This window comes from Cetorhinus maximus, unplaced genomic scaffold (genome assembly GCF_964194155.1).
Source record: "Cetorhinus maximus unplaced genomic scaffold, sCetMax3.hap1.1 HAP1_SCAFFOLD_622, whole genome shotgun sequence".
Classification (NCBI taxonomy): Eukaryota; Metazoa; Chordata; class Chondrichthyes; order Lamniformes; family Cetorhinidae; genus Cetorhinus; species Cetorhinus maximus.
Genome location: NW_027596564.1, coordinates 19,814 through 34,733, shown reverse-complemented (window position 1 = coordinate 34,733; position 14,920 = coordinate 19,814).

Below are 14,920 nucleotides of genomic sequence, written 5' to 3'. Positions count from 1 at the left end.
ATACGAAAGGGAGGACGAGGCAACCATGGCTGTCAAGGGAAGTCAGGGACAGCATAAAAGCTAAAGAGAAAGTATACAATGCGGCGAAGAGTAGCGGGAAACCAGGCGATTGGGAAGCCCACAAAGACCAACAGAGGACAACTAAAAAATAAATAAGGAGGGAGAAGATTAAATATGAGGGTAAACTAGCCAGTAATATAAAAGGAGATTACAAGAGGTTTTTTTAGATATATAAAGGGTAAGAGAGAGGCAAAAGTGGACATTGGGCCGCTGGAAAATGACACTGGCGAACTAGTAGTGGGGAACAAAGAAATGGCGGAGGAACTGAATAAATAGTTTGCATCAGTCTTCACGGTGGAACAAACGAGTAACATCCCCAAAGGTCAAGAGAGTCCGGGGGCAGAGGTGAGTATGGTGGCCATTACCAAGGAGAAGGTGCTAGGAAAACTGAAAGGTCCGAAGGTGGATAAATCACCTGGACCAGATGAATTACACCCCAGAGATCCGAAGGAGATAGCTGAAGAGATAGTGGAGGCGTTAGTGGTGATCTTTCAAGAATCACTGGAGTCAGGGAGGGTCCCAGAGGACTGGAAAATCGCTAGTGTAACCCCCCTATTTAAGAAGGGAGTGAGGCAAAAGATGGGAAATTACAGGCCGATTAGCCTGAACTCAGTCGTTGATAAGATTTTAGAGTCCATTATTAAGGATGAGATTTCAGAATACTTGGAAGTGCATGGTAAAATAGGGCAAAGTCAGCATGGTTTCATCAAGGGGAGGTCATGCCTGACAAATCTGTTAGAATTCTTTGAGCAGGTAACGAGTAGGTTAGACAAAGGAGAGCCAATGGATGTTATCTACTTGGACTTCCAGAAGGCCTTTGACAAGGTGCCGCACAGGAGGCTGCTCAGTAAGATAAGAGCCCATGATGTTGGAGGCAAGGTACTAGCATGGATAGAAGATTGGCTGTCTGGCAGGAGGCAGAGAGTGGGGATAAGGGGGTCCTTCTCCGGATGGTGGCCTTTGACTAGTGGAGTTCCACAGGGGTCAGTGTTGGGACCACAACTTTTCACTTTACACATTAATGATCTACATGAAGGAACTGAGGGCATTCTGGCTAAGTTTGCAGCTGATATAAAGATAGGTAGAGGGACAGGTAGCATTGAGGAGTCAGGGAGGCTGCAGAAGGATTCAGACAGGATAGGAGAATGGGCAAAGAAGTGGCAGATGGAATACAATGTGGGGAAGTGTGAGGTCATGCACTTTGGTAGAAAGAATAGAGGCATAGACAATTTTCTAAAAGGGGAAAGAATTCAGAAATCTGGAGTGCAAAGGGACTTGGGAGTCGTAGTCCAGGATTCTCTTAAGGTGAACTTGCAGGTTGAGTCGGTAGTTAGGAAGACAAATGCAATGTTGGCAATTATTTCGAGAGGACTAGAATATAATAGCAGGGATGTGCTGCTGAGGCTTTATAAGGCTCTGGTCAGACCACATTTAGAATATTGGGAGCAATTTTGGGCCCCGTATCTCAGGAAGGATGTTCTGGCCCTGGAGAGGGTCCAGAGGAGGTTCACGAGAACAATCCCAGGAATGAAAGGCTTAACATATGAGGAACGTTTGAGGACTCTGGGTCTACACTCGATGGAGATTAGAAGGATGAGGCGGGATCTGATTGAAACTTACAGAATACTGAAAGGCCTGGATAGAGTGGACGTGGGGAAGACATTTCCATTAGTAGGAGAGACTAGGACCCGAGGGCACAGCCTCAGAGTAAAGGGAAGACCTTTTAGAACAGAGATTAGGAGAAACTTCTTTAGTCAGAGAGTGGTGGATCTATGGAATTCATTGCCACAGAAGGCTCTGGAGGCCAGGTCTTTGAGTGTATTTATGACCGAGATATATAGGTTCTTGATTGGTAAGGGGATCAAAGGTTATGGGGAGAAGGTGAGAGAATGGTGTTGAGAAACTTATCAGCCATGATTGAATGGTGGAGCAGACTCGATGGACCGAATGGCCTATTTTCTGCTCCTATATCTTATGGTCTTATGGTCTAAGAGAAAAAAGAAAGAGCCTTCGGACATCCCAAATTGAAATGCAGCCTGTGAAGTACTTTTGAGTGTAGCCGCTGTTTTATTGTAGGAAACATCGCAGCCAATTGGCACACAGCAAACTCCCACAAACAGCGATGTGACAATGAACAGGTAATCTGTTTTTAGTGAAGTTGATAATGTAATAAATATAGGGCTGAATTTGACGGTCCGGTCTTGGGGTGGGTGGGTGGTTGGGGGGCGCGTAAAATGCGACGAGCCATTCAAAAGTCCATTGACTCCAGCAAGACTGGAAAACCCCGCCAGTGGGAGGGGCCATAAAACTCCGCCCAAAGGCAAGGGCAAAGGAAAGAACTCTTTTTTGAAATAGTGTCGTGTGATCTTTTACATCCACCTGCAAAGGCAAGACAGGGCCTCAGTCAATGCCTGGCAAAAACGGGCACCTCCAACAGTGCAACACGCCCTCGCTACTGCACTAGAGTGTCAGTCTGGATTAAGCGCTCAGGACTCTGGAAAGTAATTTATAAGCTTCTGACGGAAGTGGCAACTCACTGAGGCACAGATGACACTTAAGGAAAGGGTTAAAGTGCGCAGCAACGTAAAGCCAATTTTGTTGCCGACAGTCCCATGATTCTTTGGATACAATCAAAATACACGTTAAAACGTGCTATAGAAAAATATTCATCAATGAGGGGTCCTCCTCCACCGGGAGCCTGTCTCAGGATGCAGAGGCCTAGTTATCCATGGGATGCAGAACTGTGGAATGAATGCTTTGATTATTAGTCTGGGTTTTCAATGAATGAGACTGGAGCACACCCTGATTAAAATAAGCACTGCATAGTGCGCGTTTACAAAGGGATGAGACTGTACTCGTAGAATGGAAGAGGTGAAAATTTGCTACGTGACTAATAAAAAATGCCTCTTGTGCTTTCAAAGGTGACGTTATTGGAACGTTATTAGTTAACTGGGAAAACATGGCATTTTGGTCCAGGGTTGAGTGTGAGCATAGCTATAAATCCATGACAGTAGATCCCACTGTTCCTCCGCATGAGAATATTGAATCATTTGCACGTACAGGAAAGTTAGGTGGGGGAGAATAGAGGAACACAGGCTGCGAAGGGAACCTGTCCATTTCTCTGAACCTTTAAGTGAAAGGAGAGAACATCTTGAAATTGCACAAGCCAAGCACCCAAGGTATTGTGGCATAGTGGTAATGACACTGGGCTAGTAATCAAGAAACCCAGGCAAATGTTGGAGGAGGAGGAGGGGGGGGCGGGGGGGGGGGGGTGTGGTTTAGTTCAAATCACACCATGCCATCTGATGAAATTTAAAGATGAATAATTAATACAGCTGGAAGTAAAAGCCAGTCCTAGTAACGATGACCATGTAACCAGTGGATTAAAATGCTCTCGAGGGAAGGGAATCTGCTGTCTGGCCTACCTGTGACTGCAAGGTGGTTGACTCTGAATGGCTTGGGAAGTCACTCAGTTATCCCAAACTGTTACATGTTTTTACAGTCTCTGGCGCGCGGGGAAGTACAAAGGCCTTGGGCGGGAAGGCAAATGGGCCAAGGTTAATCAGTGACCCATTTATACTACAGCTTAAATCCTGTTTTTATTGAAGTGCATGGAAAAGAAGGTGGGTTGTAAGCCAATTCACCACTGCCTGATCCACGATGTTGCCCAAAGCCAATTTTACCATTAGTTTCAATCTGATATGTGCTCCCAGGGTGTACCAAAGCATTAAATCTCGACATCGTTTTAAAAATGTTTTACTTCTTCACTCTTTTCAAAACCTTTTATAATTTATTTTAACATATACCTTTATTCTGCTCAGTATTCTCTGCTGCAGCGCTAATTTGTACTGGCTGATTTAGAAAACTCACCAATAGCAAGTAGAAAGACGTCTCAAACTTCACCTTCAAAGTGCCATCCGTAAATCAAGCTCACCATAAATAGTTATTGTGTAATCTGCCTGTGTGAAGCTGACGGGGTTGATTGCGATGCAGGTGTACGTCCCACAATCACCTTTCCTAGCGCTCGGGATGATGAGGCTTCTGTATCCTGTTCATTAGCTGGTGAGGCCGAGAGATTTCCTTTCCGTCTTTCTGTCATTGATACCCATGAGGTTTTCCAGAAACATCACAGGTCAGACTGATGGTGGAAGCGAAGGAGCTGGAGTTGCTTAATATCGAAGCTTTCGACAGCTGATCTGAAGGGGAAAATTACTGATTAAAGAACTGATATTAAAATCTTTATTTGCAATGAAATCGCCCCGTACAACATGGCAGCAAAAGAAAGGACCCATGTTTGCACAGCACCTTATGGCACACACAGCATGTCCCAACGTGTTTCACAGCCATTTTAAAGTGCAGTTGTTGTGTGATGAACGTGGTAGTGATTTTGTCCACAGTTTTGTCACAAATAGGAATGTAATGAATGGCCAGTCGATGTGACTTTAAAGGAGTTAGAAGAATGTTAACCAGGACAACAGAAGAATTTTCTGCTCTTCTCTGTAAAGTGTAATAGGGGTCTTCAGTCTCCACCTAAACCACTAGAGCAGCCATAGCTTAATGAGTGTCATTAGGAAAATGGCACCTTCAACAATATAGCGCTCCTTCAGCAATGCGCTGCTGTGCCATTACTTAAATCCCTGAAGACTCGTATTCGACTCAAAATATTGACTTTGTTTCTCTCTCCACGTAAGATGCCAGACTTGCTGGGTATTTCTAGCACTTTCTGTTTCATTTTGCAATAATCTGTCTGCCAGATATTCCGTAACTTGATAATTTTGCAAGAGGGTTAAACCATTTTATGTTAAAGGGTTAAGCTGTTGATTGAAATAAATTAATTTCTATTGATTCATCATTGTATTGTCATGGATATCAGGCAGACACACTAATGTACTGACTCTGATAGCAGGCTAATACATTAATGTATAATTGCTGATAGAGTCATTAATTCATAATTACTGATATCAAACTGTCTCATTAACATATCATTAGTGGTATCTCTCATTAATATCACTGATAAGATAGATTTGGAGGGAAACTATTTCTGCTGATTGGGCAAGAAAGAATTAGGGGACTTAGCCTAAAAATTAAAGACTCTCAGGAGTAAATTTAGGAAACACTTCTATACAGAAAGGCTGGTTGAAGTTTGGATCTTGCTTCCAGAAATGGAGCTGATGTCAGGTCAATTGTTAATTAAAAGTCCAAGATTAATAGATTTTTGTTAACCAAGGGTATTAAGGGAGATAGTCTAAAGGTGGGGAGATGGTGGTGTAGTGGTGACATCACTGGACTACTGAACCAGGGACCCAGCCTAATATAAGACATGGGCTCAAATACAATCATGGCAGCTGATAGAATTCAATTAATAAAAACTGGAATTGAAAGTTACTCTCAGTAATGGGACCAGGAAACCATTGCCAATTGTCATTTAAAAAAAACATTTGGCTCACTAATTTCCCCTGGTCTGCCTGACATGTGACTCCAGACCCCCACAGCAATGTGGTTGAATCTTGACTGCTTTCTGAAATGCTGTAGCAAGCCACTCAGCAGGAAGCGATGGGCAATAAGTGCTGGTTTTACCAATGATGCCCATGCCCATATTCCATGAAAAATATAGAATTTGGAATCACAGATCAGCCATGATCTCACTGAATGGCAAAACAGTTTTGAGGGGCCAGGAACAGGAGGAAGCCATTTAGCCCCTGAAGCCAGTTCCACCATTCAAGAAGACTCTGGCTGCTCTCTGACTAAACTGCATTTACCCAGCTTTGCCCCATATCGTGTGGCTGATGAAAACTCATCAATCTCAGATTTAAAATTTACAGCTGACCGTTTGTCAGAGAGTCCGTTTGGAAGAGAGTTCAAAACTTCCACCACCCTTTGCTTGAAGAAGTAGTTCTTAATTTCACTCAGAATCATGAAATCATTTCAAGAAAGGTGATGGCCATTTGGCCCATCGTGTCCAGGCTGTTTCTTCTGAGGAGCAATTCATGTTCCCAGCCCTCTCCCCACAACCCTGCACATTCGTCCTTTTCTGGTATTTAGAAAATGTAGAAAGATTTGTGGCACAGAAGGAGGCCACATCATGCTCATCATGTCTAAACCGGCCAAAGAATTAGCCACCCAGCCTAATCCCATTTTCCAACATTTGATCAGTAGCCCTGGAGGTTACAGGGCTTCAGGTGTGTGACCAGATGCCCTTGAAATGAGTTGAGGTTTTTTACCTCTCAGGCAGTGAGTTCCAGGCCCCTATTACAGTTTGGGTGACAACATTTTTCCCCAGCTCCCCTCTAATCCTTCTACCAATCATTTTAAATCTATGCCCCCCAAGTCACTGACCTCTGCTAAGGGAAATAGGCCCTTCCCATCCACTCTATCCAAGCCCCTCACAATTTGTACATCTCAATCAAATCTCCCCTCAGTCTCCTCTATTCCAAAGAAAACAACCCCAGCCTATTCAATCTTTCCTCATTGCTGCATTTTCTAGTCCTGGCAACCTCCTCGGTTATCCTGAGGTAGTCCTGGTAAATCTCCTCCGTACCCTCTCTAGTGCAATGACATCTTTTCTGTAATGAGGTGACCAGAATGCACACAGTACTCATGCTGTGACCTAATTAATGTTATGCTGTTTAATACTGTCTTTTTAACCAATTTATCGACCTGTCCTGCTACCTTCAGGGATTTGTGGATGTGCGCTCCAAGGTCCCACACTTCCTCTACAAATCTCAGTATCCTCCCAGTTATTGTGTATTATTTTGCTTTGTTTGAAATGCATCACCTCACACTTCTCTGGGTTGAGTTCCATTTGCCACTTTTCTGCCCACCTGACCAGTCCATTGATATCTTCCTGCAGTCTACAGCAATCCTCCTTGCTATCAACTGTGCAGCCAATTTTTGTGGTGCCTGCAAACTTCTTGATTCCACATTTACAAAAAGCAGGGGTCCTAGTGCTAAGCCCTGCGGAATCCCACTGGAAACAGCCTTTCAGTCACAAAAACATCCATCCACAATTCCCCTTTGTTTCCTGCCACTGAGCCAATTTTGTATCCAGCTTGCTACATCCCCCTGGATCCCATGGGCTTTTATTTTCTTAATCAGTCTGCCATGTGGGATCTTTTCAAAAGCCTGGCTAAAATCCATGTACTACCTTCATCAATCCTCCTCGTTACTGCCTCAAAAAATCCAATGAAATTAGTCAGTCATGATCTTCCCTTAACAAATCAATGCTGACTGTTCTTGATTCCTCTGTGCCTTTCTGAGTGATAGTTTTGCAAGAGGCAGAATTTTCTGTGCCCTCTGGTGTCGGACGTGTTCGGCAGCGTGAGTGGACAAAATGACGAGAAGGCCAAAAATCGGTTTTATGACGTCGTGAAACCGGATTGAGATCGGCGTCTTCAGTGGGTCGCATTTCCTACTGTCAGATGTCGGGAAACTCATTGTAATACATCTGCATCTCATTATACGGCTAGCCCGCCAGAATCATCCCTCCACGCTGGATTGTTCACCACGCTGACATGTTTCACAACTGTACATAAGCGACCTGCATCTTCACTCCGGACATTGAGGTTTGTTTGCCTACCTGGTTTCAGGCAGCACTCGCGGTCATCAGCGCCAGACTCCGCAGACAGCTGCTCATCACTTTTAGGGGGTGCTCATGGGCAGGTCTCTACCTACCAGATCAGCCATAAGGTGGGGGTGGCTTTGTACGGCTGCAGGGCTAAGCCTTGCTTGGGGAAGGGGGAGAAGTGGCCTCAGGTGAGGAGGGAGGCTGTAGGGTGAGGGCTGTACTGGGGAAGGGATCTATCCCAGGGTGTGTGCTTATCTCTCATTATATCCTCTCTTATCACTGAAGTGATTTCATCCTTAATTACTAAGGCGCCTCCTCCCCTTTTACCCTTTTCCTTATCTACTTTAGTTTCTATGTCACTGATAGCAAAATATTTCATTAATATATTGTCACTAATCTCAAGCTGACTCATGAATATGGCTTTTGGGAGCCAGTGCTCCCAAATTAGCACCCTGTGCTCTCATTGACAGTGAAGCACCTATTAAATTGAAAGCCTTTAGGTCACATATGCTATGCAACGTAGCATTAAGGGTGAAGTGGATTTGCTTTTCCCAGGCACTGAAGTTCTTGTATAAATACAGTCAGATTCCAGAATCAGACATTGGAGTGAAGGGGAAAATCTCTTTCCACCTTTTTCAGCATCTGATTGGTTTGGACTTTGACTACTATCAGGACTTTGCTCTTCACTTTTCCCAGGTACAGCTTGGGACAGCCATTTGGGAAATTCCACCATTGCTGTCCCAGGTTTTTCAGCCACTAAAGCCCAGGAGAGTAGGGATCATGTACTTTGCCATGATACAAATCATTGCTACACAAACCCATAAGGGAAACATACCTGTTATCTGTAGCCGCACAGTTTGGGCAATGGCTTTTCGTAGATTAATGAAAAGCGTATAAATACCCTCGTCTGAAGAAGTTAAGTTATGAAGGACAAAGGATCCATTAGATGGGAAGAAGGCAAGGCGACCGATGTACTTTTTCAATAAGGAAGGTTTTGTATCCCCTGCCTGAAACTGCACCACTCCCGTTGTGGTTTCATTCTCTGCATTTCCCCTGCAGACCTCCCATTGGAAAAACTTTGCCAGATCCCGGTCATCTTCAGGCACTCCGGGGAAGAACATGGAGCTCCCAGAGGCACGGTAAACTTCCATTTCCTCTTGGCCTATGAAAAATAATACAGTTGAAGCAATGGTTAACCCAGCCTCTGTACAGTGTAGAGTGAGTGTTTAGTATTGTTCCATGTGCTGAGAGTAGATCTTGCTTATATGAATGAAATAATACAAGTAATGAATGTACAGAAACACAGCCTAAGGGGACTTGTTATGACATTGATGAGAGTAAAATGTCCACCAGTTCACATTGCCACTGTGTAACTGAGTTGCGAAGTGTTGAGTTTACTTTCCCCAAGTACTAAATCACTGGATGGCCTCATTAGCAGCAGAAAGGTGAATGGAAAAGATCCTGGAGCATAGCCCACGATTTCCTATCAAATAATATCAGTGAGTGGAAAATGTGACTATTCGACCTGCAAAGTTTTATTCTACGTTGCAGCTTCAATCCTTCTCAAGAGTTTATTCATGTGGCAGGTTTAATGCTGGTGCAATTGAATTTGCGTCTACCATTCTTTCAGGCACTGCAATCCAGAAGGTGGCAAGTCACTGCATATGTAAATGTTTCCTCATCACTCCATTGTGTTTTTTGCCAATTACCTTAAATCTACATCCTCCCACCACTGGAAAGAGTTTATTCCTATCAATTCTCCCAAATCCCTTTTAACACCTCAATTAAATCTCTCCTAAACCATCTCTGCTCTCAGGACAACAATGCCAGTTCTTCCAGTTTCTCCATAAAACAGAAGTTCCCCAATCCTCACACCATTCTCGTAAATCTCCTCTGCACTCTCGCTCTCTCTCTCCTCGGCCCAAACATCCTTCCTAAATTGTGGCGCCCTGAATTGGACACAATGCTCCAGCTGTGACCTAATCAGTGATTCATAAAGATTTACCATAATATCCTTGCTTCTGTTCTCTATATGCTTAGTGCTGCATTGTTACAAACTGTTGACTGTTACTTTGTCATTGCGAAACAACTTTCCCCAAAGTTAGTCCTTCCTCATTCTGTGGATCTCATTCAAACAAACTCATGCTTTCTGGAGCTTCCATTCTGGAACCGCAACCCTGCACTTCCCTACCCACCCCACTCCAGAGTGTTCAGGGGTATTTACTATCACCCTGTGTTGCATCGCCAGTGTCAGAGATGCAGGAGGTGATGTGCTGGGTTTCACTGAGGCGTTCAGCCTCATCATTGCCTCCAACACAAGTACCTGGATAGGTCTGGGTGCTCACTTGCAGAGCTTGTTTCAAGGCCATGTTAAGACCATGAGTGACACTGACACAGGCTCTGGCAGAGATGTAAAACACAACCCACACCAACTGAGGCCAAGCAAAGAGACAAGATCGGTAGAAATGTAAACATATCTATCCCACACTCACTTTGAGAAAAATATAATGAAATTTCCCAGAAAAGAGTTAGTAATGTAGAAAACAACGTGACATTTTAAAAAGCACAAGTCAGGAGTGCGATGGAATACTCTCCACTTGCCCAGGTTAGTGCAGCTCCAACAACATTCAAGAAGCTCAACACCATTCAGGACAAAGCAGCTCACTTGATTGGCACCCCATCCACATTCACTCCCTCCATCTCTGACGCACAGTGGCAGCATCGCATACCATATACAAGATGCATTGCAGCAACTTGCCAAGGCTCGAGAGCACCTTCCAAAGCTGTGACTTCCACCATCTAGAAAGACAAAGGCAGCAGATACATGGGAACACCACCACCTGCAAGTCCCCCTCCAAGCCACACACCATCCTGACTTGGAAATATATCGCCGTTCCTTCACTGTCACTGGGTCAAAAACCTAGAAGCCCCTGTCTAATAGCATTGCGGCACACGGACTGCAGCCATTCAAGAAGGCAGCTCATGATGGCAATTAAGGAAAGGCCCTGAAAGCAACAACCACATCCTGTGAATTGTATTGTAATTCAGTATCTCTCTGAACACCATCTCAGTACAAAAGGAAATATTCATAATGCAACCACGTAATGTAACTCTTACAACTAAAAGCAGTTCTTTTATCCCAGAGCCAATACTCACCCTTGTTAACTTCTATCAAGTAACTCAGTACAAGGGACAGCCAAAGTAAGCAGCACATTCTGTCAGGCGTGTCAGCTGAGAGATAATAATATTCCTGAGTCAATCACTCACTGATTCTGTTTCCTGTTTGTAAAATTAGAAGTTAGAGGATGTTAGGAGATGTTAAAAATAACGTCTTGCACGTAATGACTTTCGCAACCTCTTGACCTTATGGCCAATGAAATATTAGTGAATGGAGGGGAATGCAGCAGCCAATTATCACACGTTAAATTCCCACAAACAACAGCAACAACTTGCAATTCGAGAGCACTTCTACCATAATAAAACTTCCCAGGGTAATTCACAGGAACATTTTGAAGCAAATTTTGACACCATAAAACAGGAGGACATCTAGGGCAGATGGCCAAAAGCTTAGTTAATAAGGTAGGTTTCAGAAAAGCACGTAAACGAGGGAAGCAAGGTGTAGAGGAGGAGAGGTGTAGGGAGGATATGCCAGAGATTAGAGCCTAGATAACCTAAGGCACAGGCCCTCATGATGCAATGATTAAAACTGAGGATGCTCAAAACGCTGGAATTAGAGGAGTGGGGATATTTCAGTGTATTGCTGGGCAGGAGGAGAATACAGAGATAGGGAAGGGGCCAGGGCATGGAGGGACTTGAAAGCAAGGATGAGAATTTTAAAATTGTGGCATTGCTTGACCAGGCACCAAGGTGATAATGACCAGGTAGGAACACAGAACTTAGCAGCAGGAGTAGGCCATTCAGCCCATCGTTCCCACTTTGCTATCCAATAAGATCATGGCTGATCTGGTTGTGGTTTCAACTCCACTTTTCCTGTCAACTCCCAAAATCCCTTCACTCCTTTGTCTAGCAAAAAGCTGTTGAACTCAGCCTTGAATAGATTCAATGAGCCAGCCTCCATTGCTCCATGGGGAAGAAAATGCCACTCACTGAAAGAAAATGACACTCGGAGAGAAAAAACAATCTGCTCATCTCAGCCTTAAATGGAAGACACCTTATTCTTAAACTGTATCCCCTATTTCTAGTCATCCCACAAAGTGAACACATCCTCCTGGTATCTAACCTGTCAAGTTCCCTCAGAGTCTTACATATTTTAATAAGATTACCTCTCCTAAACTCTAATGGGTATATGCCTGATCTGTTCAAACTGTCTTCGTAGGATAAGACCTTCATCCCAGGAATGCGTCCAGTGAACCTTCTGTTACTGCTACTAATGCAATTATGTCTGTTTTCAAATAAGGAGACCAAAACTGCACACAGTATTTCAGTTGTGGTCTCACCAATGCCCTGCACTTCTAGGGCAAAACCTCCCTACTTTCATATTCCATTTCCCTTGCAATAAACACCAACTTCCATTTGCCTTCTTAATCACTTCCTGTACCTGCATACTAACTTTTTTGTGATTCATGTACCAGGACACCCAGATCCCCCTGTACCACTGAGCTATGCAATCTTTCTCCATTTAAATAGTATACTTTTTTTATTCTTCCTGCCAAAGTTGACAAGTTCACACTTTCCCACATTATACACCATCTGCCAATTTTTTGCCCACTCGCTTAACCTGTCTATATCTCTCTGTAGACTCCCTCTCGGCTTCCTCATGTCAACTTATCTTCTTACCTGTCTTGGACGCATTGGCAAATTTAGCTACCATACAGTTGGTCCCATCATCCAAATTATCGAGGTAGATTGTAAATTGGAGAGTCCTCAGCATTGATCCCTGCAGCACTCATCACATCTTGCCAACCCGAAAAAGACCCATTTATGCCTACTCTCTGTTTCCTGTTAGTGAACCAATCCTTTATCCATGCTAATATCTTACCCCCAACACCATGTTCTCTTATCTTGTGTAGTAACATTTGATGTGGCACCTTATCAAATGCCTTTTGGAAATCCAACTGCACCAGGTTCCCCTTTATCCACCTTGCTCATTACTTCCTCAAAAAATAAATTAGTTAAACAGGATTTCCCCTTCACAAAGCCACTCTGCCTGGTCACATTATGATTTTCTAAGTATCCTGTTATGACATCCTTAATAATGCATTCTAGCCATTTACTAATACAGATGTTAGGCAAACTGGCCTGTAGTTTCCTGCTTTCTGTCTCCCTCCCTTCTTAAATAAAACATTACCTGTTTTCAAAGCCACTCAGACCCTAACAGAATCTAAGGAATTTTGGAAGATTATAACCAATGCATATATTATTTCTGCAGTCACTTCTTTTAAAACTCTAGGATGAAGGTTGTCTAATCCTGGGGACATGTCAGCCTTTAGGTATAAAAATTTTCCCAGCACCTTTTCCCTAGTGATGGTGATTGTTTTAAGTTACTCCCTCCTGTTCACCTTTTGATTTCCAAGTATCTTTGGGAAGTTTTCTAAGTCTTTTACAGTGAAGACAGACACAAAATACCTGTTCAATGCCCACACCATTTCCTTGTTTTCCATTATTAATTCTCCAGACTCAATTTCTAGAAAACCAACACTTGCTTTAGTTACTTTTCTCCTCTTCAAATACTTGTCCAAACTCGCTTTCTATCTGTTTTTATATTATTACCTAGCTTTCTCTCATACTCTACTTTCTCCCTCTTTATTTTTTTAGTCATTCTCTGTTGGTTCTTAAAATCTGACCAATCTTCTGACCTACCACTAACCTTTGCAGATTTATACAATGTTTTGTTCAACTTGATATGATCCTGAACTTTTTTAGGATGATCCATGGATGATGCATCCTTCTCAAAGAGTCCTTCTTTCTCACTGGGATAAATATTTGCTGAAAGTTATTAAATATCTCCTTAAAAGTCTGCCACTGCAACTCGACTGTCCTTCCTTCTAAACTCATTTCCCAGTTCACTTTAGTTAACTCTGCATTCATACTCTTAAAATTACTATTATTCAGGCTTAAAACACTAGTCCTAGGCCCAAACTGAAACTCCTTCCAACTGAACATAAAATTCTATCATATTGTGATCTCTGTTACCTGGCAGCTCCTTTAACATGAGGTTACTGATTAATCCTGTCTCATTGCTCATTACCAGATCTAGAATACCTGCTCACTGGTTGGCTCTAGAACGTACTGCTCTAAGAGATTGTCCCACATACACTCTATGAGTTCAATTACCAGTCTACCTTTGCCAATCTGATTCATCGAATCTACATGTCGATTAAAGTCCACCATTATTATTGTGACACTGTTTTAACATGCCCCATTTATTTCTTCCTGTATCCTATTCTACATGGCATTGTGTAACAAAGGACCATGGGAAAGGGGCACTCAGCAATGTTTTTTTATTCACTTAAGGGATGTGGGTGTCACTGGCTAGGCCAGCATTTATTTCCCATCCCTAATTGACATTGAGAAGGTGGCGGTGAGCTGCCTTCTTGAACCACTGCAGTCCCTGTGGTGTAGGTAGACCCACAGTGCTGTTAGGGAGGGAGTTCCAAGATTTTGACCCAACAACAGTGAAGGAACGGGGATATAATTCCAAGTTTAGGAATGTAATGGTTGTAGGGAATTCGAATGGCATGGAGATGAACAAGCATTCCTGCAACTGCATTGGATATCACCCAGAGGGCCCAAAACAGTTTCAGGGGCAAAAGGAAACAGCCACAAATCATAGTGGATGTTGGAACCAGTGACACAGGATGGAGGGGATTGAGGGTGTGTCATCAGAGTTTCAGGAGCTAGAGAAAAAGTTAAAAAGCTGTGCTTGAATGACATAATTTGAAAGTTTGCAGATACTGTAATATAAAACTTGAAAATGTAGTCAACCATGAGAAGGTAACAGGCTTCAAAAGAAAAGAGACAGACTGGTGAAATGGACAGAGCCACAGCAGATGAAAGTTAACACAAATGTGAAGTGATACATTTTGGTAGGAGGAATGAGATGATGCAATGTGAAATAAATGGCAGAAGTTTAAATGATACGAGAAAGCTGGGGTGAATGTAAACAAATAGTTCAAGGCGGTTGCATAAGTTAATAAAATAATGTTTTTTTTGAATAAAAAGCATATTTGATGCTTGCATTAATAAGAGCCGTATATTAAAAGATCAAAGAAGTTGTGCTAAACTTGATTAAATGCCAGTTGGGCCTCAACTAGAATACTGTGTTCCATCCTGAGC